Source organism: Hoplias malabaricus, chromosome 14 (genome assembly GCF_029633855.1).
Source record: "Hoplias malabaricus isolate fHopMal1 chromosome 14, fHopMal1.hap1, whole genome shotgun sequence".
Lineage (NCBI taxonomy): Eukaryota > Metazoa > Chordata > Actinopteri > Characiformes > Erythrinidae > Hoplias > Hoplias malabaricus.
In genome coordinates, this window is record NC_089813.1 from 25,105,069 (window position 1) to 25,131,115 (window position 26,047).

Consider the following 26,047-nt stretch of genomic DNA (forward strand, 5'->3'; position numbering starts at 1 on the left):
AAACAAACACACAGCCGACAGGCACTTACAGTGCTTTCATAATTGTGGGGACAAAGGTTTTGATCGCTCGCCCGAACAGGGACTTGAACCCTGGACCCTCAGATTAAAAGTCTGATGCTCTACCGACTGAGCTATCCGGGCTCTGCTCGAGGTCCTCTGGTAGACGACCGAGTGTCAATTTCTTTGCCAACTTTTTACTATCAACTCCAGCTCTTGAGGACTTCTGCCCGTGTTCATCATACAGCTCAGAACTCTTCTTCAGCTGAGCCTTTTATTTCGTTCACAGATCAGCAAGAGGATGATGTATATTTCTGTCAAGTAAACAGTGACATGCACTGCATGTTTCACACTTGCTTTCTCAAGATGGAGCACGTAAGCCTGGCAACAACTGTAACGCATTTCAACTCACGTCTTGTTGGTCATGTGCCTAGAAAGACGCTCCTTGCAAGGAAACTTTTGCAGCGCACTTTTCGTCATGTTGTCAGAAGTTAAACAAACACACAGCCGACAGGCACTTACAGTGCTTTCATAATTGTGGGGACAAAGGTTTTGATCGCTCGCCCGAACAGGGACTTGAACATTGGATCCTCAGATTAAAAGTCTGACGCTCTACCGACTGAGCTATCCGGGCTCTGCTCAAGGTCCTCTGGTAGACGACCGAGGGTCAATTTCCTTGCCAACTTGGCGTCAATGGGACTCGCACCGGCAGTACGTTTTGAACATTTTGCTCGTGATGAGGACTTCATCGCTGTGAATTCAGTTCTGAAAAACAAAGGATGGGGAGCCATCCTCAAGACCTCGTGGCGCAACGGTAGCGCGTCTGACTCCAGATCAGAAGGTTGCGTGTTCAAATCACGTCGGGGTCAAGCGTTTGGCTCATGTGGGTTTGGCTCCCCTTCCTGTGGCCTTGCCTTTCTCTCTTTTTACTATCAACTCCAGCTCTTGAGGACTTCTGCCCGTGTTCATCATACAGCTCAGAACTCTTCTTCAGCTGAGCCTTTTATTTCGTTCACAGATCAGCAAGAGGATGATGTATATTTCTGTCAAGTAAACAGTGACATGCACTGCATGTTTCACACTTGCTTTCTCAAGATGGAGCACATAAGCCTGGCAACAACTGTAACGCATTTCAACTCACGTCTTGTTGGTCATGTGCCTAGAAAGACGCTCCTCGCAAGGAAACTTTTGCAGCGCACTTTTCGTCATGTTGTCAGAAGTTAAACAAACACACAGCCGACAGGCACTTACAGTGCTTTCATAATTGTGGGGACAAAGGTTTTGATCGCTCGCCCGAACAGGGACTTGAACCCTGGACCCTCAGATTAAAAGTCTGATGCTCTACCGACTGAGCTATCCGGGCTCTGCTCGAGGTCCTCTGGTAGACGACCGAGTGTCAATTTCTTTGCCAACTTGGCGTCAATGGGACTCGCACCGGCAGTACGTTTTGAACATTTTGCTCGTGATGAGGACTTCATCGCTGTGAATTCAGTTCTGAAAAACAAAGGATGGGGAGCCATCCTCAAGACCTCGTGGCGCAACGGTAGCGCGTCTGACTCCAGATCAGAAGGTTGCGTGTTCAAATCACGTCGGGGTCAAGCGTTTGGCTCATGTGGGTTTGGCTCCCCTTCCTGTGGCCTTGCCTTTCTCTCTTTTTACTATCAACTCCAGCTCTTGAGGACTTCTGCCCGTGTTCATCATACAGCTCAGAACTCTTCTTCAGCTGAGCCTTTTATTTCGTTCACAGATCAGCAAGAGGATGATGTATATTTCTGTCAAGTAAACAGTGACATGCACTGCATGTTTCACACTTGCTTTCTCAAGATGGAGCACATAAGCCTGGCAACAACTGTAACGCATTTCAACTCACGTCTTGTTGGTCATGTGCCTAGAAAGACGCTCCTCGCAAGGAAACTTTTGCAGCGCACTTTTCGTCATGTTGTCAGAAGTTAAACAAACACACAGCCGACAGGCACTTACAGTGCTTTCATAATTGTGGGGACAAAGGTTTTGATCGCTCGCCCGAACAGGGACTTGAACCCTGGACCCTGAGATTAAAAGTCTGATGCTCTACCGACTGAGCTATCCGGGCTCTGCTCGAGGTCCTCTGGTAGACGACCGAGTGTCAATTTCTTTGCCAACTTTTTACTATCAACTCCAGCTCTTGAGGACTTCTGCCCGTGTTCATCATACAGCTCAGAACTCTTCTTCAGCTGAGCCTTTTATTTCGTTCACAGATCAGCAAGAGGATGATGTATATTTCTGTCAAGTAAACAGTGACATGCACTGCATGTTTCACACTTGCTTTCTCAAGATGGAGCACATAAGCCTGGCAACAACTGTAACGCATTTCAACTCACGTCTTGTTGGTCATGTGCCTAGAAAGACGCTTCTCGCAAGGAAACTTTTGCAGCGCACTTTTCGTCATGTTGTCAGAAGTTAAACAAACACACAGCCGACAGGCACTTACAGTGCTTTCATAATTGTGGGGACAAAGGTTTTGATCGCTCGCCCGAACAGGGACTTGAACCCTGGACCCTCAGATTAAAAGTCTGATGCTCTACCGACTGAGCTAACCGGGCTCTGCTCGAGGTCCTCTGGTAGACGACCGAGTGTCAATTTCTTTGCCAACTTGGCGTCAACGGGACTCGCACCGGCAGTACGTTCTGAACATTTTGCTCGTGATGAGGACTTCGTCGCTGTGAATTCAGTTCTGAAAACCAAAGGATGGGGAGCCATCCTCAAGACCTCGTGGCGCAACGGTAGCGCGTCTGACTCCAGATCAGTAGGTTGCGAGTTCAAATCACGTCGGGGTCAAGCGTGTGGCTCATGTGGGTTTGGCTCCCCTTCCTGTGGCCTTGCCTTTCTCTCTTTTTACTATCAACTCCAGCTCTTGAGGACTTCTGCCCGTGTTCATCATACAGCTCAGAACTCTTCTTCAGCTGAGCCTTTTATTTCGTTCACAGATCAGCAAGAGGATGATGTATATTTCTGTCAAGTAAACAGTGACATGCACTGCATGTTTCACACTTGCTTTCTCAAGATGGAGCACGTAAGCCTGGCAACAACTGTAACGCATTTCAACTCACGTCTTGTTGGTCATGTGCCTAGAAAGACGCTCCTCGCAAGGAAACTTTTGCAGCGCACTTTTCGTCATGTTGTCAGAAGTTAAACAAACACACAGCCAACAGGCACTTACAGTGCTTTCATAATTGTGGGGACAAAGGTTTTGATCGCTCGCCCGAACAGGGACTTGAACATTGGATCCTCAGATTAAAAGTCTGACGCTCTACCGACTGAGCTATCCGGGCTCTGCTCAAGGTCCTCTGGTAGACGACCGAGGGTCAATTTCCTTGCCAACTTGGCGTCAATGGGACTCGCACCGGCAGTACGTTTTGAACATTTTGCTCGTGATGAGGACTTCATCGCTGTGAATTCAGTTCTGAAAAACAAAGGATGGGGAGCCATCCTCAAGACCTCGTGGCGCAACGGTAGCGCGTCTGACTCCAGATCAGAAGGTTGCGTGTTCAAATCACGTCGGGGTCAAGCGTTTGGCTCATGTGGGTTTGGCTCCCCTTCCTGTGCCCTTGCCTTTCTCTCTTTTTACTATCAACTCCAGCTCTTGAGGACTTCTGCCCGTGTTCATCATACAGCTCAGAACTCTTCTTCAGCTGAGCCTTTTATTTCGTTCATAGATCAGCAAGAGGATGATGTATATTTCTGTCAAGTAAACAGTGACATGCACTGCATGTTTCACACTTGCTTTCTCAAGATGGAGCACATAAGCCTGGCAACAACTGTAACGCATTTCAACTCACGTCTTGTTGGTCATGTGCCTAGAAAGACGCTCCTCGCAAGGAAACTTTTGCAGCGCACTTTTCGTCATGTTGTCAGAAGTTAAACAAACACACAGCCGACAGGCACTTACAGTGCTTTCATAATTGTGGGGACAAAGGTTTTGATCGCTCGCCCGAACAGGGACTTGAACCCTGGACCCTCAGATTAAAAGTCTGATGCTCTACCGACTGAGCTATCCGGGCTCTGCTCGAGGTCCTCTGGTAGACGACCGAGTGTCAATTTCTTTGCCAACTTTTTACTATCAACTCCAGCTCTTGAGGACTTCTGCCCGTGTTCATCATACAGCTCAGAACTCTTCTTCAGCTGAGCCTTTTATTTCGTTCACAGATCAGCAAGAGGATGATGTATATTTCTGTCAAGTAAACAGTGACATGCACTGCATGTTTCACACTTGCTTTCTCAAGATGGAGCACGTAAGCCTGGCAACAACTGTAACGCATTTCAACTCACGTCTTGTTGGTCATGTGCCTAGAAAGACGCTCCTCGCAAGGAAACTTTTGCAGCGCACTTTTCGTCATGTTGTCAGAAGTTAAACAAACACACAGCCGACAGGCACTTACAGTGCTTTCATAATTGTGGGGACAAAGGTTTTGATCGCTCGCCCGAACAGGGACTTGAACATTGGATCCTCAGATTAAAAGTCTGACGCTCTACCGACTGAGCTATCCGGGCTCTGCTCAAGGTCCTCTGGTAGACGACCGAGGGTCAATTTCCTTGCCAACTTGGCGTCAATGGGACTCGCACCGGCAGTACGTTTTGAACATTTTGCTCGTGATGAGGACTTCATCGCTGTGAATTCAGTTCTGAAAAACAAAGGATGGGGAGCCATCCTCAAGACCTCGTGGCGCAACGGTAGCGCGTCTGACTCCAGATCAGAAGGTTGCGTGTTCAAATCACGTCGGGGTCAAGCGTTTGGCTCATGTGGGTTTGGCTCCCCTTCCTGTGGCCTTGCCTTTCTCTCTTTTTACTATCAACTCCAGCTCTTGAGGACTTCTGCCCGTGTTCATCATACAGCTCAGAACTCTTCTTCAGCTGAGCCTTTTATTTCGTTCACAGATCAGCAAGAGGATGATGTATATTTCTGTCAAGTAAACAGTGACATGCACTGCATGTTTCACACTTGCTTTCTCAAGATGGAGCACATAAGCCTGGCAACAACTGTAACGCATTTCAACTCACGTCTTGTTGGTCATGTGCCTAGAAAGACGCTCCTCGCAAGGAAACTTTTGCAGCGCACTTTTCGTCATGTTGTCAGAAGTTAAACAAACACACAGCCGACAGGCACTTACAGTGCTTTCATAATTGTGGGGACAAAGGTTTTGATCGCTCGCCCGAACAGGGACTTGAACCCTGGACCCTCAGATTAAAAGTCTGATGCTCTACCGACTGAGCTATCCGGGCTCTGCTCGAGGTCCTCTGGTAGACGACCGAGTGTCAATTTCTTTGCCAACTTTTTACTATCAACTCCAGCTCTTGAGGACTTCTGCCCGTGTTCATCATACAGCTCAGAACTCTTCTTCAGCTGAGCCTTTTATTTCGTTCACAGATCAGCAAGAGGATGATGTATATTTCTGTCAAGTAAACAGTGACATGCACTGCATGTTTCACACTTGCTTTCTCAAGATGGAGCACATAAGCCTGGCAACAACTGTAACGCATTTCAACTCACGTCTTGTTGGTCATGTGCCTAGAAAGACGCTTCTCGCAAGGAAACTTTTGCAGCGCACTTTTCGTCATGTTGTCAGAAGTTAAACAAACACACAGCCGACAGGCACTTACAGTGCTTTCATAATTGTGGGGACAAAGGTTTTGATCGCTCGCCCGAACAGGGACTTGAACCCTGGACCCTCAGATTAAAAGTCTGATGCTCTACCGACTGAGCTAACCGGGCTCTGCTCGAGGTCCTCTGGTAGACGACCGAGTGTCAATTTCTTTGCCAACTTGGCGTCAACGGGACTCGCACCGGCAGTACGTTCTGAACATTTTGCTCGTGATGAGGACTTCGTCGCTGTGAATTCAGTTCTGAAAACCAAAGGATGGGGAGCCATCCTCAAGACCTCGTGGCGCAACGGTAGCGCGTCTGACTCCAGATCAGAAGGTTGCGTGTTCAAATCACGTCGGGGTCAAGCGTGTGGCTCATGTGGGTTTGGCTCCCCTTCCTGTGGCCTTGCCTTTCTCTCTTTTTACTATCAACTCCAGCTCTTGAGGACTTCTGCCCGTGTTCATCATACAGCTCAGAACTCTTCTTCAGCTGAGCCTTTTATTTCGTTCACAGATCAGCAAGAGGATGATGTATATTTCTGTCAAGTAAACAGTGACATGCACTGCATGTTTCACACTTGCTTTCTCAAGATGGAGCACATAAGCCTGGCAACAACTGTAACGCATTTCAACTCACGTCTTGTTGGTCATGTGCCTAGAAAGACGCTCCTCGCAAGGAAACTTTTGCAGCGCACTTTTCGTCATGTTGTCAGAAGTTAAACAAACACACAGCCGACAGGCACTTACAGTGCTTTCATAATTGTGGGGACAAAGGTTTTGATCGCTCGCCCGAACAGGGACTTGAACCCTGGACCCTCAGATTAAAAGTCTGATGCTCTACCGACTGAGCTATCCGGGCTCTGCTCGAGGTCCTCTGGTAGACGACCGAGTGTCAATTTCTTTGCCAACTTTTTACTATCAACTCCAGCTCTTGAGGACTTCTGCCCGTGTTCATCATACAGCTCAGAACTCTTCTTCAGCTGAGCCTTTTATTTCGTTCACAGATCAGCAAGAGGATGATGTATATTTCTGTCAAGTAAACAGTGACATGCACTGCATGTTTCACACTTGCTTTCTCAAGATGGAGCACATAAGCCTGGCAACAACTGTAACGCATTTCAACTCACGTCTTGTTGGTCATGTGCCTAGAAAGACGCTTCTCGCAAGGAAACTTTTGCAGCGCACTTTTCGTCATGTTGTCAGAAGTTAAACAAACACACAGCCGACAGGCACTTACAGTGCTTTCATAATTGTGGGGACAAAGGTTTTGATCGCTCGCCCGAACAGGGACTTGAACCCTGGACCCTCAGATTAAAAGTCTGATGCTCTACCGACTGAGCTAACCGGGCTCTGCTCGAGGTCCTCTGGTAGACGACCGAGTGTCAATTTCTTTGCCAACTTGGCGTCAACGGGACTCGCACCGGCAGTACGTTCTGAACATTTTGCTCGTGATGAGGACTTCGTCGCTGTGAATTCAGTTCTGAAAACCAAAGGATGGGGAGCCATCCTCAAGACCTCGTGGCGCAACGGTAGCGCGTCTGACTCCAGATCAGAAGGTTGCGTGTTCAAATCACGTCGGGGTCAAGCGTGTGGCTCATGTGGGTTTGGCTCCCCTTCCTGTGGCCTTGCCTTTCTCTCTTTTTACTATCAACTCCAGCTCTTGAGGACTTCTGCCCGTGTTCATCATACAGCTCAGAACTCTTCTTCAGCTGAGCCTTTTATTTCGTTCACAGATCAGCAAGAGGATGATGTATATTTCTGTCAAGTAAACAGTGACATGCACTGCATGTTTCACACTTGCTTTCTCAAGATGGAGCACGTAAGCCTGGCAACAACTGTAACGCATTTCAACTCACGTCTTGTTGGTCATGTGCCTAGAAAGACGCTCCTCGCAAGGAAACTTTTGCAGCGCACTTTTCGTCATGTTGTCAGAAGTTAAACAAACACACAGCCGACAGGCACTTACAGTGCTTTCATAATTGTGGGGACAAAGGTTTTGATCGCTCGCCCGAACAGGGACTTGAACCCTGGACCCTCAGATTAAAAGTCTGACGCTCTACCGACTGAGCTATCCGGGCTCTGCTCAAGGTCCTCTGGTAGACGACCGAGGGTCAATTTCCTTGCCAACTTGGCGTCAATGGGACTCGCACCGGCAGTACGTTTTGAACATTTTGCTCGTGATGAGGACTTCATCGCTGTGAATTCAGTTCTGAAAAACAAAGGATGGGGAGCCATCCTCAAGACCTCGTGGCGCAACGGTAGCGCGTCTGACTCCAGATCAGAAGGTTGCGTGTTCAAATCACGTCGGGGTCAAGCGTTTGGCTCATGTGGGTTTGGCTCCCCTTCCTGTGCCCTTGCCTTTCTCTCTTTTTACTATCAACTCCAGCTCTTGAGGACTTCTGCCCGTGTTCATCATACAGCTCAGAACTCTTCTTCAGCTGAGCCTTTTATTTCGTTCACAGATCAGCAAGAGGATGATGTATATTTCTGTCAAGTAAACAGTGACATGCACTGCATGTTTCACACTTGCTTTCTCAAGATGGAGCACATAAGCCTGTCAACAACTGTAACGCATTTCAACTCACGTCTTGTTGGTCATGTGCCTAGAAAGACGCTCCTCGCAAGGAAACTTTTGCAGCGCACTTTTCGTCATGTTGTCAGAACTTAAACAAACACACAGCCGACAGGCACTTACAGTGCTTTCATAATTGTGGGGACAAAGGTTTTGATCGCTCGCCCGAACAGGGACTTGAACCCTGGACCCTCAGATTAAAAGTCTGATGCTCTACCGACTGAGCTATCCGGGCTCTGCTCAAGGTCCTCTGGTAGACGACCGAGGGTCAATTTCCTTGCCAACTTGGCGTCAATGGGACTCGCACCGGCAGTACGTTTTGAACATTTTGCTCGTGATGAGGACTTCATCGCTGTGAATTCAGTTCTGAAAAACAAAGGATGGGGAGCCATCCTCAAGACCTCGTGGCGCAACGGTAGCGCGTCTGACTCCAGATCAGAAGGTTGCGTGTTCAAATCACGTCGGGGTCAAGCGTTTGGCTCATGTGGGTTTGGCTCCCCTTCCTGTGGCCTTGCCTTTCTCTCTTTTTACTATCAACTCCAGCTCTTGAGGACTTCTGCCCGTGTTCATCATACAGCTCAGAACTCTTCTTCAGCTGAGCCTTTTATTTCGTTCACAGATCAGCAAGAGGATGATGTATATTTCTGTCAAGTAAACAGTGACATGCACTGCATGTTTCACACTTGCTTTCTCAAGATGGAGCACATAAGCCTGGCAACAACTGTAACGCATTTCAACTCACGTCTTGTTGGTCATGTGCCTAGAAAGACGCTCCTCGCAAGGAAACTTTTGCAGCGCACTTTTCGTCATGTTGTCAGAAGTTAAACAAACACACAGCCAACAGGCACTTACAGTGCTTTCATAATTGTGGGGACAAAGGTTTTGATCGCTCGCCCGAACAGGGACTTGAACCCTGGACCCTCAGATTAAAAGTCTGATGCTCTACCGACTGAGCTATCCGGGCTCTGCTCGAGGTCCTCTGGTAGACGACCGAGTGTCAATTTCTTTGCCAACTTTTTACTATCAACTCCAGCTCTTGAGGACTTCTGCCCGTGTTCATCATACAGCTCAGAACTCTTCTTCAGCTGAGCCTTTTATTTCGTTCACAGATCAGCAAGAGGATGATGTATATTTCTGTCAAGTAAACAGTGACATGCACTGCATGTTTCACACTTGCTTTCTCAAGATGGAGCACGTAAGCCTGGCAACAACTGTAACGCATTTCAACTCACGTCTTGTTGGTCATGTGCCTAGAAAGACGCTCCTCGCAAGGAAACTTTTGCAGCGCACTTTTCGTCATGTTGTCAGAAGTTAAACAAACACACAGCCGACAGGCACTTACAGTGCTTTCATAATTGTGGGGACAAAGGTTTTGATCGCTCGCCCGAACAGGGACTTGAACCCTGGACCCTCAGATTAAAAGTCTGACGCTCTACCGACTGAGCTATCCGGGCTCTGCTCAAGGTCCTCTGGTAGACGACCGAGGGTCAATTTCCTTGCCAACTTGGCGTCAATGGGACTCGCACCGGCAGTACGTTTTGAACATTTTGCTCGTGATGAGGACTTCATCGCTGTGAATTCAGTTCTGAAAAACAAAGGATGGGGAGCCATCCTCAAGACCTCGTGGCGCAACGGTAGCGCGTCTGACTCCAGATCAGAAGGTTGCGTGTTCAAATCACGTCGGGGTCAAGCGTTTGGCTCATGTGGGTTTGGCTCCCCTTCCTGTGCCCTTGCCTTTCTCTCTTTTTACTATCAACTCCAGCTCTTGAGGACTTCTGCCCGTGTTCATCATACAGCTCAGAACTCTTCTTCAGCTGAGCCTTTTATTTCGTTCACAGATCAGCAAGAGGATGATGTATATTTCTGTCAAGTAAACAGTGACATGCACTGCATGTTTCACACTTGCTTTCTCAAGATGGAGCACATAAGCCTGTCAACAACTGTAACGCATTTCAACTCACGTCTTGTTGGTCATGTGCCTAGAAAGACGCTCCTCGCAAGGAAACTTTTGCAGCGCACTTTTCGTCATGTTGTCAGAACTTAAACAAACACACAGCCGACAGGCACTTACAGTGCTTTCATAATTGTGGGGACAAAGGTTTTGATCGCTCGCCCGAACAGGGACTTGAACCCTGGACCCTCAGATTAAAAGTCTGATGCTCTACCGACTGAGCTATCCGGGCTCTGCTCAAGGTCCTCTGGTAGACGACCGAGGGTCAATTTCCTTGCCAACTTGGCGTCAATGGGACTCGCACCGGCAGTACGTTTTGAACATTTTGCTCGTGATGAGGACTTCATCGCTGTGAATTCAGTTCTGAAAAACAAAGGATGGGGAGCCATCCTCAAGACCTCGTGGCGCAACGGTAGCGCGTCTGACTCCAGATCAGAAGGTTGCGTGTTCAAATCACGTCGGGGTCAAGCGTTTGGCTCATGTGGGTTTGGCTCCCCTTCCTGTGGCCTTGCCTTTCTCTCTTTTTACTATCAACTCCAGCTCTTGAGGACTTCTGCCCGTGTTCATCATACAGCTCAGAACTCTTCTTCAGCTGAGCCTTTTATTTCGTTCACAGATCAGCAAGAGGATGATGTATATTTCTGTCAAGTAAACAGTGACATGCACTGCATGTTTCACACTTGCTTTCTCAAGATGGAGCACATAAGCCTGGCAACAACTGTAACGCATTTCAACTCACGTCTTGTTGGTCATGTGCCTAGAAAGACGCTCCTCGCAAGGAAACTTTTGCAGCGCACTTTTCGTCATGTTGTCAGAAGTTAAACAAACACACAGCCAACAGGCACTTACAGTGCTTTCATAATTGTGGGGACAAAGGTTTTGATCGCTCGCCCGAACAGGGACTTGAACCCTGGACCCTCAGATTAAAAGTCTGATGCTCTACCGACTGAGCTATCCGGGCTCTGCTCGAGGTCCTCTGGTAGACGACCGAGTGTCAATTTCTTTGCCAACTTTTTACTATCAACTCCAGCTCTTGAGGACTTCTGCCCGTGTTCATCATACAGCTCAGAACTCTTCTTCAGCTGAGCCTTTTATTTCGTTCACAGATCAGCAAGAGGATGATGTATATTTCTGTCAAGTAAACAGTGACATGCACTGCATGTTTCACACTTGCTTTCTCAAGATGGAGCACATAAGCCTGGCAACAACTGTAACGCATTTCAACTCACGTCTTGTTGGTCATGTGCCTAGAAAGACGCTTCTCGCAAGGAAACTTTTGCAGCGCACTTTTCGTCATGTTGTCAGAAGTTAAACAAACACACAGCCGACAGGCACTTACAGTGCTTTCATAATTGTGGGGACAAAGGTTTTGATCGCTCGCCCGAACAGGGACTTGAACCCTGGACCCTCAGATTAAAAGTCTGATGCTCTACCGACTGAGCTAACCGGGCTCTGCTCGAGGTCCTCTGGTAGACGACCGAGTGTCAATTTCTTTGCCAACTTGGCGTCAACGGGACTCGCACCGGCAGTACGTTCTGAACATTTTGCTCGTGATGAGGACTTCGTCGCTGTGAATTCAGTTCTGAAAACCAAAGGATGGGGAGCCATCCTCAAGACCTCGTGGCGCAACGGTAGCGCGTCTGACTCCAGATCAGAAGGTTGCGTGTTCAAATCACGTCGGGGTCAAGCGTTTGGCTCATGTGGGTTTGGCTCCCCTTCCTGTGGCCTTGCCTTTCTCTCTTTTTACTATCAACTCCAGCTCTTGAGGACTTCTGCCCGTGTTCATCATACAGCTCAGAACTCTTCTTCAGCTGAGCCTTTTATTTCGTTCACAGATCAGCAAGAGGATGATGTATATTTCTGTCAAGTAAACAGTGACATGCACTGCATGTTTCACACTTGCTTTCTCAAGATGGAGCACATAAGCCTGGCAACAACTGTAACGCATTTCAACTCACGTCTTGTTGGTCATGTGCCTAGAAAGACGCTTCTCGCAAGGAAACTTTTGCAGCGCACTTTTCGTCATGTTGTCAGAAGTTAAACAAACACACAGCCGACAGGCACTTACAGTGCTTTCATAATTGTGGGGACAAAGGTTTTGATCGCTCGCCCGAACAGGGACTTGAACCCTGGACCCTCAGATTAAAAGTCTGATGCTCTACCGACTGAGCTAACCGGGCTCTGCTCGAGGTCCTCTGGTAGACGACCGAGTGTCAATTTCTTTGCCAACTTGGCGTCAACGGGACTCGCACCGGCAGTACGTTCTGAACATTTTGCTCGTGATGAGGACTTCGTCGCTGTGAATTCAGTTCTGAAAACCAAAGGATGGGGAGCCATCCTCAAGACCTCGTGGCGCAACGGTAGCGCGTCTGACTCCAGATCAGAAGGTTGCGTGTTCAAATCACGTCGGGGTCAAGCGTTTGGCTCATGTGGGTTTGGCTCCCCTTCCTGTGCCCTTGCCTTTCTCTCTTTTTACTATCAACTCCAGCTCTTGAGGACTTCTGCCCGTGTTCATCATACAGCTCAGAACTCTTCTTCAGCTGAGCCTTTTATTTCGTTCACAGATCAGCAAGAGGATGATGTATATTTCTGTCAAGTAAACAGTGACATGCACTGCATGTTTCACACTTGCTTTCTCAAGATGGAGCACGTAAGCCTGGCAACAACTGTAACGCATTTCAACTCACGTCTTGTTGGTCATGTGCCTAGAAAGACGCTCCTCGCAAGGAAACTTTTGCAGCGCACTTTTCGTCATGTTGTCAGAAGTTAAACAAACACACAGCCGACAGGCACTTACAGTGCTTTCATAATTGTGGGGACAAAGGTTTTGATCGCTCGCCCGAACAGGGACTTGAACCCTGGACCCTCAGATTAAAAGTCTGACGCTCTACCGACTGAGCTATCCGGGCTCTGCTCAAGGTCCTCTGGTAGACGACCGAGGGTCAATTTCCTTGCCAACTTGGCGTCAATGGGACTCGCACCGGCAGTACGTTTTGAACATTTTGCTCGTGATGAGGACTTCATCGCTGTGAATTCAGTTCTGAAAAACAAAGGATGGGGAGCCATCCTCAAGACCTCGTGGCGCAACGGTAGCGCGTCTGACTCCAGATCAGAAGGTTGCGTGTTCAAATCACGTCGGGGTCAAGCGTTTGGCTCATGTGGGTTTGGCTCCCCTTCCTGTGCCCTTGCCTTTCTCTCTTTTTACTATCAACTCCAGCTCTTGAGGACTTCTGCCCGTGTTCATCATACAGCTCAGAACTCTTCTTCAGCTGAGCCTTTTATTTCGTTCACAGATCAGCAAGAGGATGATGTATATTTCTGTCAAGTAAACAGTGACATGCACTGCATGTTTCACACTTGCTTTCTCAAGATGGAGCACATAAGCCTGTCAACAACTGTAACGCATTTCAACTCACGTCTTGTTGGTCATGTGCCTAGAAAGACGCTCCTCGCAAGGAAACTTTTGCAGCGCACTTTTCGTCATGTTGTCAGAACTTAAACAAACACACAGCCGACAGGCACTTACAGTGCTTTCATAATTGTGGGGACAAAGGTTTTGATCGCTCGCCCGAACAGGGACTTGAACCCTGGACCCTCAGATTAAAAGTCTGATGCTCTACCGACTGAGCTATCCGGGCTCTGCTCAAGGTCCTCTGGTAGACGACCGAGTGTCAATTTCCTTGCCAACTTGGCGTCAACGGGACTCGCACCGGCAGTACGTTCTGAACATTTTGCTCGTGATGAGGACTTCGTCGCTGTGAATTCAGTTCTGAAAACCAAAGGATGGGGAGCCATTCTCAAGACCTCGTGGCGCAACGGTAGCGCGTCTGACTCCAGATCAGAAGGTTGCGTGTTCAAATCACGTCGGGGTCAAGCGTTTGGCTCATGTGGGTTTGGCTCCCCTTCCTGTGGCCTTGCCTTTCTCTCTTTTTACTATCAACTCCAGCTCTTGAGGACTTCTGCCCGTGTTCATCATACAGCTCAGAACTCTTCTTCAGCTGAGCCTTTTATTTCGTTCACAGATCAGCAAGAGGATGATGTATATTTCTGTCAAGTAAACAGTGACATGCACTGCATGTTTCACACTTGCTTTCTCAAGATGGAGCACATAAGCCTGGCAACAACTGTAACGCATTTCAACTCACGTCTTGTTGGTCATGTGCCTAGAAAGACGCTCCTCGAAAGGAAACTTTTGCAGCGCACTTTTCGTCATGTTGTCAGAACTTAAACAAACACACAGCCGACAGGCACTTACAGTGCTTTCATAATTGTGGGGACAAAGGTTTTGATCGCTCGCCCGAACAGGGACTTGAACCCTGGACCCTCAGATTAAAAGTCTGATGCTCTACCGACTGAGCTATCCGGGCTCTGCTCAAGGTCCTCTGGTAGACGACCGAGTGTCAATTTCCTTGCCAACTTGGCGTCAACGGGACTCGCACCGGCAGTACGTTCTGAACATTTTGCTCGTGATGAGGACTTCGTCGCTGTGAATTCAGTTCTGAAAACCAAAGGATGGGGAGACATCCTCAAGACCTCGTGGCGCAACGGTAGCGCGTCTGACTCCAGATCAGAAGGTTGCGTGTTCAAATCACGTCGGGGTCAAGCGTTTGGCTCATGTGGGTTTGGCTCCCCTTCCTGTGGCCTTGCCTTTCTCTCTTTTTACTATCAACTCCAGCTCTTGAGGACTTCTGCCCGTGTTCATCATACAGCTCAGAACTCTTCTTCAGCTGAGCCTTTTATTTCGTTCACAGATCAGCAAGAGGATGATGTATATTTCTGTCAAGTAAACAGTGACATGCACTGCATGTTTCACACTTGCTTTCTCAAGATGGAGCACATAAGCCTGGCAACAACTGTAACGCATTTCAACTCACGTCTTGTTGGTCATGTGCCTAGAAAGACGCTTCTCGCAAGGAAACTTTTGCAGCGCACTTTTCGTCATGTTGTCAGAAGTTAAACAAACACACAGCCGACAGGCACTTACAGTGCTTTCATAATTGTGGGGACAAAGGTTTTGATCGCTCGCCCGAACAGGGACTTGAACCCTGGACCCTCAGATTAAAAGTCTGATGCTCTACCGACTGAGCTAACCGGGCTCTGCTCGAGGTCCTCTGGTAGACGACCGAGTGTCAATTTCTTTGCCAACTTGGCGTCAACGGGACTCGCACCGGCAGTACGTTCTGAACATTTTGCTCGTGATGAGGACTTCGTCGCTGTGAATTCAGTTCTGAAAACCAAAGGATGGGGAGCCATCCTCAAGACCTCGTGGCGCAACGGTAGCGCGTCTGACTCCAGATCAGAAGGTTGCGTGTTCAAATCACGTCGGGGTCAAGCGTTTGGCTCATGTGGGTTTGGCTCCCCTTCCTGTGGCCTTGCCTTTCTCTCTTTTTACTATCAACTCCAGCTCTTGAGGACTTCTGCCCGTGTTCATCATACAGCTCAGAACTCTTCTTCAGCTGAGCCTTTTATTTCGTTCACAGATCAGCAAGAGGATGATGTATATTTCTGTCAAGTAAACAGTGACATGCACTGCATGTTTCACACTTGCTTTCTCAAGATGGAGCACATAAGCCTGGCAACAACTGTAACGCATTTCAACTCACGTCTTGTTGGTCATGTGCCTAGAAAGACGCTTCTCGCAAGGAAACTTTTGCAGCGCACTTTTCGTCATGTTGTCAGAAGTTAAACAAACACACAGCCGACAGGCACTTACAGTGCTTTCATAATTGTGGGGACAAAGGTTTTGATCGCTCGCCCGAACAGGGACTTGAACCCTGGACCCTCAGATTAAAAGTCTGATGCTCTACCGACTGAGCTAACCGGGCTCTGCTCGAGGTCCTCTGGTAGACGACCGAGTGTCAATTTCTTTGCCAACTTGGCGTCAACGGGACTCGCACCGGCAGTACGTTCTGAACATTTTGCTCGTGATGAGGACTTCGTCGCTGTGAATTCAGTTCTGAAAACCAAAGGATGGGGAGCCATCCTCAAGACCTCGTGGCGCAACGGTAGCGCGTCTGACTCCAGATCAGAAGGTTGCGTGTTCAAATCACGTCGGGGTCAAGCGTTTGGCTCATGTGGGTTTGGCTCCCCTTCCTGTGCCCTTGCCTTTCTCTCTTTTTACTATCAACTCCAGCTCTTGAGGACTTCTGCCCGTGTTCATCATACAGCTCAGAACTCTTCTTCAGCTGAGCCTTTTATTTCGTTCACAGATCAGCAAGAGGATGATGTATATTTCTGTCAAGTAAACAGTGACATGCACTGCATGTTTCACACTTGCTTTCTCAAGATGGAGCACGTAAGCCTGGCAACAACTGTAACGCATTTCAACTCACGTCTTGTTGGTCATGTGCCTAGAAAGACGCTCCTCGCAAGGAAACTTTTGCAGCGCACTTTTCGTCATGTTGTCAGAAGTTAAACAAACACACAGCCGACAGGCACTTACAGTGCTTTCATAATTGTGGGGACAAAGGTTTTGATCGCTCGCCCGAACAGGGACTTGAACCCTGGACCCTCAGATTAAAAGTCTGACGCTCTACCGACTGAGCTATCCGGGCTCTGCTCAAGGTCCTCTGGTAGACGACCGAGGGTCAATTTCCTTGCCAACTTGGCGTCAATGGGACTCGCACCGGCAGTACGTTTTGAACATTTTGCTCGTGATGAGGACTTCATCGCTGTGAATTCAGTTCTGAAAAACAAAGGATGGGGAGCCATCCTCAAGACCTCGTGGCGCAACGGAAGCGCGTCTGACTCCAGATCAGAAGGTTGCGTGTTCAAATCACGTCGGGGTCAAGCGTTTGGCTCATGTGGGTTTGGCTCCCCTTCCTGTGCCCTTGCCTTTCTCTCTTTTTACTATCAACTCCAGCTCTTGAGGACTTCTGCCCGTGTTCATCATACAGCTCAGAACTCTTCTTCAGCTGAGCCTTTTATTTCGTTCACAGATCAGCAAGAGGATGATGTATATTTCTGTCAAGTAAACAGTGACATGCACTGCATGTTTCACACTTGCTTTCTCAAGATGGAGCACATAAGCCTGTCAACAACTGTAACGCATTTCAACTCACGTCTTGTTGGTCATGTGCCTAGAAAGACGCTCCTCGCAAGGAAACTTTTGCAGCGCACTTTTCGTCATGTTGTCAGAACTTAAACAAACACACAGCCGACAGGCACTTACAGTGCTTTCATAATTGTGGGGACAAAGGTTTTGATCGCTCGCCCGAACAGGGACTTGAACCCTGGACCCTCAGATTAAAAGTCTGATGCTCTACCGACTGAGCTATCCGGGCTCTGCTCAAGGTCCTCTGGTAGACGACCGAGTGTCAATTTCCTTGCCAACTTGGCGTCAACGGGACTCGCACCGGCAGTACGTTCTGAACATTTTGCTCGTGATGAGGACTTCGTCGCTGTGAATTCAGTTCTGAAAACCAAAGGATGGGGAGCCATTCTCAAGACCTCGTGGCGCAACGGTAGCGCGTCTGACTCCAGATCAGAAGGTTGCGTGTTCAAATCACGTCGGGGTCAAGCGTTTGGCTCATGTGGGTTTGGCTCCCCTTCCTGTGGCCTTGCCTTTCTCTCTTTTTACTATCAACTCCAGCTCTTGAGGACTTCTGCCCGTGTTCATCATACAGCTCAGAACTCTTCTTCAGCTGAGCCTTTTATTTCGTTCACAGATCAGCAAGAGGATGATGTATATTTCTGTCAAGTAAACAGTGACATGCACTGCATGTTTCACACTTGCTTTCTCAAGATGGAGCACATAAGCCTGGCAACAACTGTAACGCATTTCAACTCACGTCTTGTTGGTCATGTGCCTAGAAAGACGCTCCTCGAAAGGAAACTTTTGCAGCGCACTTTTCGTCATGTTGTCAGAACTTAAACAAACACACAGCCGACAGGCACTTACAGTGCTTTCATAATTGTGGGGACAAAGGTTTTGATCGCTCGCCCGAACAGGGACTTGAACCCTGGACCCTCAGATTAAAAGTCTGATGCTCTACCGACTGAGCTATCCGGGCTCTGCTCAAGGTCCTCTGGTAGACGACCGAGTGTCAATTTCCTTGCCAACTTGGCGTCAACGGGACTCGCACCGGCAGTACGTTCTGAACATTTTGCTCGTGATGAGGACTTCGTCGCTGTGAATTCAGTTCTGAAAACCAAAGGATGGGGAGACATCCTCAAGACCTCGTGGCGCAACGGTAGCGCGTCTGACTCCAGATCAGAAGGTTGCGTGTTCAAATCACGTCGGGGTCAAGCGTTTGGCTCATGTGGGTTTGGCTCCCCTTCCTGTGGCCTTGCCTTTCTCTCTTTTTACTATCAACTCCAGCTCTTGAGGACTTCTGCCCGTGTTCATCATACAGCTCAGAACTCTTCTTCAGCTGAGCCTTTTATTTCGTTCACAGATCAGCAAGAGGATGATGTATATTTCTGTCAAGTAAACAGTGACATGCACTGCATGTTTCACACTTGCTTTCTCAAGATGGAGCACATAAGCCTGGCAACAACTGTAACGCATTTCAACTCACGTCTTGTTGGTCATGTGCCTAGAAAGACGCTCCTCGCAAGGAAACTTTTGCAGCGCACTTTTCGTCATGTTGTCAGAAGTTAAACAAGCACACAGCAGACAGGCACTTACAGTGCTTTCATAATTGTGGGGACAAAGGTTTTGATCGCTCGCCCGAACAGGGACTTGAACCCTGGACCCTCAGATTAAAAGTCTGATGCTCTACCGACTGAGCTATCCGGGCTCTGCTCAAGGTCCCCTGGTAGACGACCGAGTGTCAATTTCCTTGCCAACTTGGCGTCAACGGGACTCGCACCGGCAGTACGTTCTGAACATTTTGCTCGTGATGAGGATTTCGTCGCTGTGAATTCAGTTCTGAAAACCAAAGGATGGGGAGCTATCCTCAAGACTTCGTGGCGCAACGGTAGCGCGTCTGACTCCAGATCAGAAGGTTGCGTGTTCAAATCACGTCGGGGTCAAGCGTTTGGCTCATGTGGGTTTGGCTCCCCTTCCTGTGGCCTTGCCTTTCTCTCTTTTTACTATCAACTCCAGCTCTTGAGGACTTCTGCCCGTGTTCATCATACAGCTCAGAACTCTTCTTCAGCTGAGCCTTTTATTTCGTTCACAGATCAGCAAGAGGATGATGTATATTTCTGTCAAGTAAACAGTGACATGCACTGCATGTTTCACACTTGCTTTCTCAAGATGGAGCACGTAAGCCTGGCAACAACTGTAACGCATTTCAACTCACGTCTTGTTGGTCATGTGCCTAGAAAGACGCTCCTCGCAAGGAAACTTTTGCAGCGCACTTTTCGTCATGTTGTCAGAAGTTAAACAAACACACAGCCGACAGGCACTTACAGTGCTTTCATAATTGTGGGGACAAAGGTTTTGATCGCTCGCCCGAACAGGGACTTGAACATTGGATCCTCAGATTAAAAGTCTGACGCTCTACCGACTGAGCTATCCGGGCTCTGCTCAAGGTCCTCTGGTAGACGACCGAGGGTCAATTTCCTTGCCAACTTGGCGTCAATGGGACTCGCACCGGCAGTACGTTTTGAACATTTTGCTCGTGATGAGGACTTCATCGCTGTGAATTCAGTTCTGAAAAACAAAGGATGGGGAGCCATCCTCAAGACCTCGTGGCGCAACGGTAGCGCGTCTGACTCCAGATCAGAAGGTTGCGTGTTCAAATCACGTCGGGGTCAAGCGTTTGGCTCATGTGGGTTTGGCTCCCCTTCCTGTGCCCTTGCCTTTCTCTCTTTTTACTATCAACTCCAGCTCTTGAGGACTTCTGCCCGTGTTCATCATACAGCTCAGAACTCTTCTTCAGCTGAGCCTTTTATTTCGTTCACAGATCAGCAAGAGGATGATGTATATTTCTGTCAAGTAAACAGTGACATGCACTGCATGTTTCACACTTGCTTTCTCAAGATGGAGCACGTAAGCCTGGCAACAACTGTAACGCATTTCAACTCACGTCTTGTTGGTCATGTGCCTAGAAAGACGCTCCTCGCAAGGAAACTTTTGCAGCGCACTTTTCGTCATGTTGTCAGAACTTAAACAAACACACAGCCGACAGGCACTTACAGTGCTTTCATAATTGTGGGGACAAAGGTTTTGATCGCTCGCCCGAACAGGGACTTGAACCCTGGACCCTCAGATTAAAAGTCTGATGCTCTACCGACTGAGCTATCCGGGCTCTGCTCAAGGTCCTCTGGTAGACGACCGAGTGTCAATTTCCTTGCCAACTTGGCGTCAACGGGACTCGCACCGGCAGTACGTTCTGAACATTTTGCTCGTGATGAGGACTTCGTCGCTGTGAATTCAGTTCTGAAAACCAAAGGATGGGGAGCCATTCTCAAGACCTCGTGGCGCAACGGTAGCGCGTCTGACTCCAGATCAGAAGGTTGCGTGTTCAAATCACGTCGGGGTCAAGCGTTTGGCTCATGTGGGTTTGGCTCCCCTTCCTGTGGCCTTGCCTTTCTCTCTTTTTACTATCAACTCCAGCTCTTGAGGACTTCTGCCCGTGTTCATCATACAGCTCAGAACTCTTCTTCAGCTGAGCCTTTTATTTCGTTCACAGATCAGCAAGAGGATGATGTATATTTCTGTCAAGTAAACAGTGACATGCACTGCATGTTTCACACTTGCTTTCTCAAGATGGAGCACATAAGCCTGGCAACAACTGTAACGCATTTCAACTCACGTCTTGTTGGTCATGTGCCTAGAAAGACGCTCCTCGAAAGGAAACTTTTGCAGCGCACTTTTCGTCATGTTGTCAGAACTTAAACAAACACACAGCCGACAGGCACTTACAGTGCTTTCATAATTGTGGGGACAAAGGTTTTGATCGCTCGCCCGAACAGGGACTTGAACCCTGGACCCTCAGATTAAAAGTCTGATGCTCTACCGACTGAGCTATCCGGGCTCTGCTCAAGGTCCTCTGGTAGACGACCGAGTGTCAATTTCCTTGCCAACTTGGCGTCAACGGGACTCGCACCGGCAGTACGTTCTGAACATTTTGCTCGTGATGAGGACTTCGTCGCTGTGAATTCAGTTCTGAAAACCAAAGGATGGGGAGACATCCTCAAGACCTCGTGGCGCAACGGTAGCGCGTCTGACTCCAGATCAGAAGGTTGCGTGTTCAAATCACGTCGGGGTCAAGCGTTTGGCTCATGTGGGTTTGGCTCCCCTTCCTGTGGCCTTGCCTTTCTCTCTTTTTACTATCAACTCCAGCTCTTGAGGACTTCTGCCCGTGTTCATCATACAGCTCAGAACTCTTCTTCAGCTGAGCCTTTTATTTCGTTCACAGATCAGCAAGAGGATGATGTATATTTCTGTCAAGTAAACAGTGACATGCACTGCATGTTTCACACTTGCTTTCTCAAGATGGAGCACATAAGCCTGGCAACAACTGTAACGCATTTCAACTCACGTCTTGTTGGTCATGTGCCTAGAAAGACGCTCCTCGCAAGGAAACTTTTGCAGCGCACTTTTCGTCATGTTGTCAGAAGTTAAACAAGCACACAGCAGACAGGCACTTACAGTGCTTTCATAATTGTGGGGACAAAGGTTTTGATCGCTCGCCCGAACAGGGACTTGAACCCTGGACCCTCAGATTAAAAGTCTGATGCTCTACCGACTGAGCTATCCGGGCTCTGCTCAAGGTCCCCTGGTAGACGACCGAGTGTCAATTTCCTTGCCAACTTGGCGTCAACGGGACTCGCACCGGCAGTACGTTCTGAACATTTTGCTCGTGATGAGGATTTCGTCGCTGTGAATTCAGTTCTGAAAACCAAAGGATGGGGAGCTATCCTCAAGACTTCGTGGCGCAACGGTAGCGCGTCTGACTCCAGATCAGAAGGTTGCGTGTTCAAATCACGTCGGGGTCAAGCGTTTGGCTCATGTGGGTTTGGCTCCCCTTCCTGTGGCCTTGCCTTTCTCTCTTTTTACTATCAACTCCAGCTCTTGAGGACTTCTGCCCGTGTTCATCATACAGCTCAGAACTCTTCTTCAGCTGAGCCTTTTATTTCGTTCACAGATCAGCAAGAGGATGATGTATATTTCTGTCAAGTAAACAGTGACATGCACTGCATGTTTCACACTTGCTTTCTCAAGATGGAGCACGTAAGCCTGGCAACAACTGTAACGCATTTCAACTCACGTCTTGTTGGTCATGTGCCTAGAAAGACGCTCCTCGCAAGGAAACTTTTGCAGCGCACTTTTCGTCATGTTGTCAGAAGTTAAACAAACACACAGCCGACAGGCACTTACAGTGCTTTCATAATTGTGGGGACAAAGGTTTTGATCGCTCGCCCGAACAGGGACTTGAACATTGGATCCTCAGATTAAAAGTCTGACGCTCTACCGACTGAGCTATCCGGGCTCTGCTCAAGGTCCTCTGGTAGACGACCGAGGGTCAATTTCCTTGCCAACTTGGCGTCAATGGGACTCGCACCGGCAGTACGTTTTGAACATTTTGCTCGTGATGAGGACTTCATCGCTGTGAATTCAGTTCTGAAAAACAAAGGATGGGGAGCCATCCTCAAGACCTCGTGGCGCAACGGTAGCGCGTCTGACTCCAGATCAGAAGGTTGCGTGTTCAAATCACGTCGGGGTCAAGCGTTTGGCTCATGTGGGTTTGGCTCCCCTTCCTGTGCCCTTGCCTTTCTCTCTTTTTACTATCAACTCCAGCTCTTGAGGACTTCTGCCCGTGTTCATCATACAGCTCAGAACTCTTCTTCAGCTGAGCCTTTTATTTCGTTCACAGATCAGCAAGAGGATGATGTATATTTCTGTCAAGTAAACAGTGACATGCACTGCATGTTTCACACTTGCTTTCTCAAGATGGAGCACATAAGCCTGTCAACAACTGTAACGCATTTCAACTCACGTCTTGTTGGTCATGTGCCTAGAAAGACGCTCCTCGCAAGGAAACTTTTGCAGCGCACTTTTCGTCATGTTGTCAGAACTTAAACAAACACACAGCCGACAGGCACTTACAGTGCTTTCATAATTGTGGGGACAAAGGTTTTGATCGCTCGCCCGAACAGGGACTTGAACCCTGGACCCTCAGATTAAAAGTCTGATGCTCTACCGACTGAGCTATCCGGGCTCTGCTCAAGGTCCTCTGGTAGACGACCGAGTGTCAATTTCCTTGCCAACTTGGCGTCAACGGGACTCGCACCGGCAGTACGTTCTGAACATTTTGCTCGTGATGAGGACTTCGTCGCTGTGAATTCAGTTCTGAAAACCAAAGGATGGGGAGCCATTCTCAAGACCTCGTGGCGCAACGGTAGCGCGTCTGACTCCAGATCAGAAGGTTGCGTGTTCAAATCACGTCGGGGTCAAGCGTTTGGCTCATGTGGGTTTGGCTCCCCTTCCTGTGGCCTTGCCTTTCTCTCTTTTTACTATCAACTCCAGCTCTTGAGGACTTCTGCCCGTGTTCATCATACAGCTCAGAACTCTTCTTCAGCTGAGCCTTTTATTTCGTTCACAGATCAGCAAGAGGATGATGTATATTTCTGTCAAGTAAACAGTGACATGCACTGCATGTTTCACACTTGCTTTCTCAAGATGGAGCACATAAGCCTGGCAACAACTGTAACGCATTTCAACTCACGTCTTGTTGGTCATGTGCCTAGAAAGACGCTCCTCGAAAGGAAACTTTTGCAGCGCACTTTTCGTCATGTTGTCAGAACTTAAACAAACACACAGCCGACAGGCACTTACAGTGCTTTCATAATTGTGGGGACAAAGGTTTTGATCGCTCGCCCGAACAGGGACTTGAACCCTGGACCCTCAGATTAAAAGTCTGATGCTCTACCGACTGAGCTATCCGGGCTCTGCTCAAGGTCCTCTGGTAGACGACCGAGTGTCAATTTCCTTGCCAACTTGGCGTCAACGGGACTCGCACCGGCAGTACGTTCTGAACATTTTGCTCGTGATGAGGACTTCGTCGCTGTGAATTCAGTTCTGAAAACCAAAGGATGGGGAGACATCCTCAAGACCTCGTGGCGCAACGGTAGCGCGTCTGACTCCAGATCAGAAGGTTGCGTGTTCAAATCACGTCGGGGTCAAGCGTTTGGCTCATGTGGGTTTGGCTCCCCTTCCTGTGGCCTTGCCTTTCTCTCTTTTTACTATCAACTCCAGCTCTTGAGGACTTCTGCCCGTGTTCATCATACAGCTCAGAACTCTTCTTCAGCTGAGCCTTTTATTTCGTTCACAGATCAGCAAGAGGATGATGTATATTTCTGTCAAGTAAACAGTGACATGCACTGCATGTTTCACACTTGCTTTCTCAAGATGGAGCACGTAAGCCTGGCAACAACTGTAACGCATTTCAACTCACGTCTTGTTGGTCATGTGCCTAGAAAGACGCTCCTCGCAAGGAAACTTTTGCAGCGCACTTTTCGTCATGTTGTCAGAAGTTAAACAAACACACAGCCGACAGGCACTTACAGTGCTTTCATAATTGTGGGGACAAAGGTTTTGATCGCTCGCCCGAACAGGGACTTGAACATTGGATCCTCAGATTAAAAGTCTGACGCTCTACCGACTGAGCTATCCGGGCTCTGCTCAAGGTCCTCTGGTAGACGACCGAGGGTCAATTTCCTTGCCAACTTGGCGTCAACGGGACTCGCACCGGCAGTACGTTCTGAACATTTTGCTCGTGATGAGGACTTCGTCGCTGTGAATTCAGTTCTGAAAACCAAAGGATGGGGAGACATCCTCAAGACCTCGTGGCGCAACGGTAGCGCGTCTGACTCCAGATCAGAAGGTTGCGTGTTCAAATCACGTCGGGGTCAAGCGTTTGGCTCATGTGGGTTTGGCTCCCCTTCCTGTGGCCTTGCCTTTCTCTCTTTTTACTATCAACTCCAGCTCTTGAGGACTTCTGCCCGTGTTCATCATACAGCTCAGAACTCTTCTTCAGCTGAGCCTTTTATTTCGTTCACAGATCAGCAAGAGGATGATGTATATTTCTGTCAAGTAAACAGTGACATGCACTGCATGTTTCACACTTGCTTTCTCAAGATGGAGCACATAAGCCTGGCAACAACTGTAACGCATTTCAACTCACGTCTTGTTGGTCATGTGCCTAGAAAGACGCTCCTCGCAAGGAAACTTTTGCAGCGCACTTTTCGTCATGTTGTCAGAAGTTAAACAAGCACACAGCAGACAGGCACTTACAGTGCTTTCATAATTGTGGGGACAAAGGTTTTGATCGCTCGCCCGAACAGGGACTTGAACCCTGGACCCTCAGATTAAAAGTCTGATGCTCTACCGACTGAGCTATCCGGGCTCTGCTCAAGGTCCCCTGGTAGACGACCGAGTGTCAATTTCCTTGCCAACTTGGCGTCAACGGGACTCGCACCGGCAGTACGTTCTGAACATTTTGCTCGTGATGAGGATTTCGTCGCTGTGAATTCAGTTCTGAAAACCAAAGGATGGGGAGCTATCCTCAAGACTTCGTGGCGCAACGGTAGCGCGTCTGACTCCAGATCAGAAGGTTGCGTGTTCAAATCACGTCGGGGTCAAGCGTTTGGCTCATGTGGGTTTGGCTCCCCTTCCTGTGGCCTTGCCTTTCTCTCTTTTTACTATCAACTCCAGCTCTTGAGGACTTCTGCCCGTGTTCATCATACAGCTCAGAACTCTTCTTCAGCTGAGCCTTTTATTTCGTTCACAGATCAGCAAGAGGATGATGTATATTTCTGTCAAGTAAACAGTGACATGCACTGCATGTTTCACACTTGCTTTCTCAAGATGGAGCACGTAAGCCTGGCAACAACTGTAACGCATTTCAACTCACGTCTTGTTGGTCATGTGCCTAGAAAGACGCTCCTCGCAAGGAAACTTTTGCAGCGCACTTTTCGTCATGTTGTCAGAAGTTAAACAAACACACAGCCGA

General features: G+C 48.5%; 54 non-coding genes across 54 annotated transcripts; 30 read left to right on the forward strand and 24 right to left on the reverse strand.

Moving 5' to 3' along the window:
- Positions 1-68: 68 nt before the first annotated feature.
- trnak-uuu (transfer RNA lysine (anticodon UUU)) lies at positions 69-141 on the reverse strand. Its single transcript has one exon. It is a non-coding gene; the product is annotated as a tRNA-Lys (tRNA).
- Positions 142-794: 653 nt separating this feature from the next.
- On the forward strand, positions 795-866 carry trnaw-cca (transfer RNA tryptophan (anticodon CCA)). The gene has a single exon. It is a non-coding gene; the product is annotated as a tRNA-Trp (tRNA).
- A 421-nt stretch (positions 867-1,287) lies between these two features.
- trnak-uuu (transfer RNA lysine (anticodon UUU)) lies at positions 1,288-1,360 on the reverse strand. The gene has a single exon. It is a non-coding gene; the product is annotated as a tRNA-Lys (tRNA).
- Positions 1,361-1,523: 163 nt separating this feature from the next.
- Positions 1,524-1,595, forward strand: trnaw-cca (transfer RNA tryptophan (anticodon CCA)). Its single transcript has one exon. It is a non-coding gene; the product is annotated as a tRNA-Trp (tRNA).
- Positions 1,596-3,471: 1,876 nt separating this feature from the next.
- trnaw-cca (transfer RNA tryptophan (anticodon CCA)) lies at positions 3,472-3,543 on the forward strand. Its single transcript has one exon. It is a non-coding gene; the product is annotated as a tRNA-Trp (tRNA).
- Positions 3,544-3,964: 421 nt separating this feature from the next.
- Positions 3,965-4,037, reverse strand: trnak-uuu (transfer RNA lysine (anticodon UUU)). The gene has a single exon. It is a non-coding gene; the product is annotated as a tRNA-Lys (tRNA).
- Positions 4,038-4,690: 653 nt separating this feature from the next.
- Positions 4,691-4,762, forward strand: trnaw-cca (transfer RNA tryptophan (anticodon CCA)). The gene has a single exon. It is a non-coding gene; the product is annotated as a tRNA-Trp (tRNA).
- A 421-nt stretch (positions 4,763-5,183) lies between these two features.
- Positions 5,184-5,256, reverse strand: trnak-uuu (transfer RNA lysine (anticodon UUU)). Its single transcript has one exon. It is a non-coding gene; the product is annotated as a tRNA-Lys (tRNA).
- A 653-nt stretch (positions 5,257-5,909) lies between these two features.
- Positions 5,910-5,981, forward strand: trnaw-cca (transfer RNA tryptophan (anticodon CCA)). Its single transcript has one exon. It is a non-coding gene; the product is annotated as a tRNA-Trp (tRNA).
- Positions 5,982-6,402: 421 nt separating this feature from the next.
- trnak-uuu (transfer RNA lysine (anticodon UUU)) lies at positions 6,403-6,475 on the reverse strand. Its single transcript has one exon. It is a non-coding gene; the product is annotated as a tRNA-Lys (tRNA).
- Positions 6,476-7,128: 653 nt separating this feature from the next.
- Positions 7,129-7,200, forward strand: trnaw-cca (transfer RNA tryptophan (anticodon CCA)). The gene has a single exon. It is a non-coding gene; the product is annotated as a tRNA-Trp (tRNA).
- A 421-nt stretch (positions 7,201-7,621) lies between these two features.
- trnak-uuu (transfer RNA lysine (anticodon UUU)) lies at positions 7,622-7,694 on the reverse strand. Its single transcript has one exon. It is a non-coding gene; the product is annotated as a tRNA-Lys (tRNA).
- A 163-nt stretch (positions 7,695-7,857) lies between these two features.
- trnaw-cca (transfer RNA tryptophan (anticodon CCA)) lies at positions 7,858-7,929 on the forward strand. Its single transcript has one exon. It is a non-coding gene; the product is annotated as a tRNA-Trp (tRNA).
- Positions 7,930-8,350: 421 nt separating this feature from the next.
- On the reverse strand, positions 8,351-8,423 carry trnak-uuu (transfer RNA lysine (anticodon UUU)). The gene has a single exon. It is a non-coding gene; the product is annotated as a tRNA-Lys (tRNA).
- A 163-nt stretch (positions 8,424-8,586) lies between these two features.
- trnaw-cca (transfer RNA tryptophan (anticodon CCA)) lies at positions 8,587-8,658 on the forward strand. The gene has a single exon. It is a non-coding gene; the product is annotated as a tRNA-Trp (tRNA).
- Positions 8,659-9,079: 421 nt separating this feature from the next.
- trnak-uuu (transfer RNA lysine (anticodon UUU)) lies at positions 9,080-9,152 on the reverse strand. The gene has a single exon. It is a non-coding gene; the product is annotated as a tRNA-Lys (tRNA).
- Positions 9,153-9,569: 417 nt separating this feature from the next.
- On the reverse strand, positions 9,570-9,642 carry trnak-uuu (transfer RNA lysine (anticodon UUU)). The gene has a single exon. It is a non-coding gene; the product is annotated as a tRNA-Lys (tRNA).
- A 163-nt stretch (positions 9,643-9,805) lies between these two features.
- trnaw-cca (transfer RNA tryptophan (anticodon CCA)) lies at positions 9,806-9,877 on the forward strand. Its single transcript has one exon. It is a non-coding gene; the product is annotated as a tRNA-Trp (tRNA).
- Positions 9,878-10,298: 421 nt separating this feature from the next.
- On the reverse strand, positions 10,299-10,371 carry trnak-uuu (transfer RNA lysine (anticodon UUU)). The gene has a single exon. It is a non-coding gene; the product is annotated as a tRNA-Lys (tRNA).
- Positions 10,372-10,534: 163 nt separating this feature from the next.
- On the forward strand, positions 10,535-10,606 carry trnaw-cca (transfer RNA tryptophan (anticodon CCA)). Its single transcript has one exon. It is a non-coding gene; the product is annotated as a tRNA-Trp (tRNA).
- A 421-nt stretch (positions 10,607-11,027) lies between these two features.
- trnak-uuu (transfer RNA lysine (anticodon UUU)) lies at positions 11,028-11,100 on the reverse strand. The gene has a single exon. It is a non-coding gene; the product is annotated as a tRNA-Lys (tRNA).
- A 653-nt stretch (positions 11,101-11,753) lies between these two features.
- trnaw-cca (transfer RNA tryptophan (anticodon CCA)) lies at positions 11,754-11,825 on the forward strand. The gene has a single exon. It is a non-coding gene; the product is annotated as a tRNA-Trp (tRNA).
- A 657-nt stretch (positions 11,826-12,482) lies between these two features.
- trnaw-cca (transfer RNA tryptophan (anticodon CCA)) lies at positions 12,483-12,554 on the forward strand. The gene has a single exon. It is a non-coding gene; the product is annotated as a tRNA-Trp (tRNA).
- Positions 12,555-12,975: 421 nt separating this feature from the next.
- trnak-uuu (transfer RNA lysine (anticodon UUU)) lies at positions 12,976-13,048 on the reverse strand. The gene has a single exon. It is a non-coding gene; the product is annotated as a tRNA-Lys (tRNA).
- Positions 13,049-13,211: 163 nt separating this feature from the next.
- Positions 13,212-13,283, forward strand: trnaw-cca (transfer RNA tryptophan (anticodon CCA)). The gene has a single exon. It is a non-coding gene; the product is annotated as a tRNA-Trp (tRNA).
- Positions 13,284-13,704: 421 nt separating this feature from the next.
- trnak-uuu (transfer RNA lysine (anticodon UUU)) lies at positions 13,705-13,777 on the reverse strand. The gene has a single exon. It is a non-coding gene; the product is annotated as a tRNA-Lys (tRNA).
- Positions 13,778-13,940: 163 nt separating this feature from the next.
- Positions 13,941-14,012, forward strand: trnaw-cca (transfer RNA tryptophan (anticodon CCA)). The gene has a single exon. It is a non-coding gene; the product is annotated as a tRNA-Trp (tRNA).
- Positions 14,013-14,433: 421 nt separating this feature from the next.
- trnak-uuu (transfer RNA lysine (anticodon UUU)) lies at positions 14,434-14,506 on the reverse strand. The gene has a single exon. It is a non-coding gene; the product is annotated as a tRNA-Lys (tRNA).
- A 163-nt stretch (positions 14,507-14,669) lies between these two features.
- trnaw-cca (transfer RNA tryptophan (anticodon CCA)) lies at positions 14,670-14,741 on the forward strand. The gene has a single exon. It is a non-coding gene; the product is annotated as a tRNA-Trp (tRNA).
- Positions 14,742-15,398: 657 nt separating this feature from the next.
- trnaw-cca (transfer RNA tryptophan (anticodon CCA)) lies at positions 15,399-15,470 on the forward strand. Its single transcript has one exon. It is a non-coding gene; the product is annotated as a tRNA-Trp (tRNA).
- A 657-nt stretch (positions 15,471-16,127) lies between these two features.
- On the forward strand, positions 16,128-16,199 carry trnaw-cca (transfer RNA tryptophan (anticodon CCA)). Its single transcript has one exon. It is a non-coding gene; the product is annotated as a tRNA-Trp (tRNA).
- A 421-nt stretch (positions 16,200-16,620) lies between these two features.
- trnak-uuu (transfer RNA lysine (anticodon UUU)) lies at positions 16,621-16,693 on the reverse strand. The gene has a single exon. It is a non-coding gene; the product is annotated as a tRNA-Lys (tRNA).
- A 163-nt stretch (positions 16,694-16,856) lies between these two features.
- Positions 16,857-16,928, forward strand: trnaw-cca (transfer RNA tryptophan (anticodon CCA)). Its single transcript has one exon. It is a non-coding gene; the product is annotated as a tRNA-Trp (tRNA).
- A 421-nt stretch (positions 16,929-17,349) lies between these two features.
- trnak-uuu (transfer RNA lysine (anticodon UUU)) lies at positions 17,350-17,422 on the reverse strand. Its single transcript has one exon. It is a non-coding gene; the product is annotated as a tRNA-Lys (tRNA).
- Positions 17,423-17,585: 163 nt separating this feature from the next.
- Positions 17,586-17,657, forward strand: trnaw-cca (transfer RNA tryptophan (anticodon CCA)). The gene has a single exon. It is a non-coding gene; the product is annotated as a tRNA-Trp (tRNA).
- Positions 17,658-18,078: 421 nt separating this feature from the next.
- Positions 18,079-18,151, reverse strand: trnak-uuu (transfer RNA lysine (anticodon UUU)). The gene has a single exon. It is a non-coding gene; the product is annotated as a tRNA-Lys (tRNA).
- A 163-nt stretch (positions 18,152-18,314) lies between these two features.
- Positions 18,315-18,386, forward strand: trnaw-cca (transfer RNA tryptophan (anticodon CCA)). Its single transcript has one exon. It is a non-coding gene; the product is annotated as a tRNA-Trp (tRNA).
- A 421-nt stretch (positions 18,387-18,807) lies between these two features.
- Positions 18,808-18,880, reverse strand: trnak-uuu (transfer RNA lysine (anticodon UUU)). The gene has a single exon. It is a non-coding gene; the product is annotated as a tRNA-Lys (tRNA).
- Positions 18,881-19,043: 163 nt separating this feature from the next.
- trnaw-cca (transfer RNA tryptophan (anticodon CCA)) lies at positions 19,044-19,115 on the forward strand. The gene has a single exon. It is a non-coding gene; the product is annotated as a tRNA-Trp (tRNA).
- Positions 19,116-19,772: 657 nt separating this feature from the next.
- trnaw-cca (transfer RNA tryptophan (anticodon CCA)) lies at positions 19,773-19,844 on the forward strand. Its single transcript has one exon. It is a non-coding gene; the product is annotated as a tRNA-Trp (tRNA).
- Positions 19,845-20,265: 421 nt separating this feature from the next.
- On the reverse strand, positions 20,266-20,338 carry trnak-uuu (transfer RNA lysine (anticodon UUU)). The gene has a single exon. It is a non-coding gene; the product is annotated as a tRNA-Lys (tRNA).
- Positions 20,339-20,501: 163 nt separating this feature from the next.
- trnaw-cca (transfer RNA tryptophan (anticodon CCA)) lies at positions 20,502-20,573 on the forward strand. Its single transcript has one exon. It is a non-coding gene; the product is annotated as a tRNA-Trp (tRNA).
- A 421-nt stretch (positions 20,574-20,994) lies between these two features.
- trnak-uuu (transfer RNA lysine (anticodon UUU)) lies at positions 20,995-21,067 on the reverse strand. Its single transcript has one exon. It is a non-coding gene; the product is annotated as a tRNA-Lys (tRNA).
- Positions 21,068-21,230: 163 nt separating this feature from the next.
- On the forward strand, positions 21,231-21,302 carry trnaw-cca (transfer RNA tryptophan (anticodon CCA)). The gene has a single exon. It is a non-coding gene; the product is annotated as a tRNA-Trp (tRNA).
- A 421-nt stretch (positions 21,303-21,723) lies between these two features.
- Positions 21,724-21,796, reverse strand: trnak-uuu (transfer RNA lysine (anticodon UUU)). The gene has a single exon. It is a non-coding gene; the product is annotated as a tRNA-Lys (tRNA).
- A 163-nt stretch (positions 21,797-21,959) lies between these two features.
- trnaw-cca (transfer RNA tryptophan (anticodon CCA)) lies at positions 21,960-22,031 on the forward strand. Its single transcript has one exon. It is a non-coding gene; the product is annotated as a tRNA-Trp (tRNA).
- A 657-nt stretch (positions 22,032-22,688) lies between these two features.
- On the forward strand, positions 22,689-22,760 carry trnaw-cca (transfer RNA tryptophan (anticodon CCA)). Its single transcript has one exon. It is a non-coding gene; the product is annotated as a tRNA-Trp (tRNA).
- Positions 22,761-23,181: 421 nt separating this feature from the next.
- On the reverse strand, positions 23,182-23,254 carry trnak-uuu (transfer RNA lysine (anticodon UUU)). The gene has a single exon. It is a non-coding gene; the product is annotated as a tRNA-Lys (tRNA).
- A 163-nt stretch (positions 23,255-23,417) lies between these two features.
- Positions 23,418-23,489, forward strand: trnaw-cca (transfer RNA tryptophan (anticodon CCA)). The gene has a single exon. It is a non-coding gene; the product is annotated as a tRNA-Trp (tRNA).
- A 421-nt stretch (positions 23,490-23,910) lies between these two features.
- Positions 23,911-23,983, reverse strand: trnak-uuu (transfer RNA lysine (anticodon UUU)). The gene has a single exon. It is a non-coding gene; the product is annotated as a tRNA-Lys (tRNA).
- Positions 23,984-24,146: 163 nt separating this feature from the next.
- trnaw-cca (transfer RNA tryptophan (anticodon CCA)) lies at positions 24,147-24,218 on the forward strand. The gene has a single exon. It is a non-coding gene; the product is annotated as a tRNA-Trp (tRNA).
- A 657-nt stretch (positions 24,219-24,875) lies between these two features.
- On the forward strand, positions 24,876-24,947 carry trnaw-cca (transfer RNA tryptophan (anticodon CCA)). Its single transcript has one exon. It is a non-coding gene; the product is annotated as a tRNA-Trp (tRNA).
- Positions 24,948-25,368: 421 nt separating this feature from the next.
- On the reverse strand, positions 25,369-25,441 carry trnak-uuu (transfer RNA lysine (anticodon UUU)). The gene has a single exon. It is a non-coding gene; the product is annotated as a tRNA-Lys (tRNA).
- A 163-nt stretch (positions 25,442-25,604) lies between these two features.
- On the forward strand, positions 25,605-25,676 carry trnaw-cca (transfer RNA tryptophan (anticodon CCA)). Its single transcript has one exon. It is a non-coding gene; the product is annotated as a tRNA-Trp (tRNA).
- The last annotated feature ends 371 nt before the right edge of the window (positions 25,677-26,047 follow it).